The sequence below is a fragment of the Gekko japonicus genome, unplaced genomic scaffold, assembly GCF_001447785.1.
Source record: "Gekko japonicus isolate JY-2015 unplaced genomic scaffold, Gekko_japonicus_V1.1 scaffold4046, whole genome shotgun sequence".
Classification (NCBI taxonomy): domain Eukaryota; kingdom Metazoa; phylum Chordata; class Lepidosauria; order Squamata; family Gekkonidae; genus Gekko; species Gekko japonicus.
In genome coordinates this window covers 102,887-104,166 of record NW_015173809.1, presented here as the reverse complement: position 1 = coordinate 104,166, position 1,280 = coordinate 102,887, and the positions used below count along the sequence as shown (strand labels likewise).

The following is a 1,280-nucleotide window of genomic DNA, read 5'->3' as shown; positions in this document are numbered from 1 at the left end:
CAATCAAAGCAACAAAAACCATTAAAAAGGGCAGCATTGAAAAGGACCAATCATCAACAAGCCCTTAAAAAAGAAACCAGGGACATAAAAAGGCCATAAAACAACATCAAACAGAAGGAGGCCATAAAAACAGCAGGACAAGATGGAAGCCCTTCATTAAAAGCCTGGAGAAGGAGAGAGACAAATGTTTGGGCCTGCCCCTAAATCACAGTAAAGTCAGAACCAGGTAAGCCTCAAGCGAGAGGAGATGTCCGAAGGTGAGGTGAGGGGGGGGACGTGGCTAAGCGGCAGAGGATCTGCTTGGGATGCCGAAGGTCCCAGGTTCAGTCCCTGACATCTCCAGTTAAAAGGACCAGGCAGGAGGTGATGGGAAAGACCTCCACCTGAGACCCCGGAGAGCTGTGAAGAGGGGCTGTGGCTCAGTGGAAGAGCCTCTGCCTGGCATGCAGGAGGTCCCAGGTTCAGTCCCCAGCATCCCCAGTTAAAAGGACCAGGCAGGAGGTGATGGGAAAGACCTCAGCCTGAGACCCTGGAGAGCTGTAAAGAGGGGCCATGGCTCAGTGGAAGAGCCTCTGCCTGGCATGCAGGAGGTCCCAGGTTCAGTCCCCGGCATCTCCAGTTAAAAGGACCAGGCAGGAGGTGATGGGAAAGACCTCACCCTGAGACCCTGGAGAGCTGTAAAGGGGGGGGGGCGTGGCTCAGTGGAAGAGCCTCTGCCTTGTATGCAGAAGGTCCCAGGTTCAGTCCCCGGCATCTCCAATTGAAAGGACCAGGCAGGAGGTGATGTGAAAGAGCCTGAGACCCTGGAAGGCTGTGACAGAGGCAGATCTTCTGCTTGGCATGCAGAAGGTCCCAGGTTCAATCCCCAGAATCTCCAGTTGAAAGGATCAGGTAGTTGGTGATTTGAAAGGCTTCAGACTGAGATTTTGGACAGCGGCTGCTGGTCTGAGCAGACAAAACTGACCTTGACGGACCAAAAGTCTGATCCAGTATGAAGCAGCTTCACGCGCGTTACCTGAAAAGCCCTACCTCTGGTTGCCACGTGACCTGCCCCGGTCTGCAGGAGAGGGCACGGACGGCAGATCTTGGGAAGAAGGTCTCGGTGCTCTACCACCACGACACAGCCCCTCTGCCCCGTTTCTGTGGTCTGACCTCCCGGTGTAGAGCAAATCTGGAGCGAAGCAATGCAAATGTCCCAAGTAGAGATGTGAAGGCCCGGAAAAAAACCGGAAAAATTCGGGGGAGAAAACGGGGGGGGGGGGGGTTTCTTTTTTTCCATG

General features: G+C 54.2%; 1 non-coding gene across 1 annotated transcript; it reads left to right on the top strand.

Moving 5' to 3' along the window:
* Positions 1-687: 687 nt before the first annotated feature.
* On the top strand, positions 688-759 carry TRNAT-UGU. Its single transcript has one exon. It is a non-coding gene; the product is annotated as a tRNA-Thr (tRNA).
* The last annotated feature ends 521 nt before the right edge of the window (positions 760-1,280 follow it).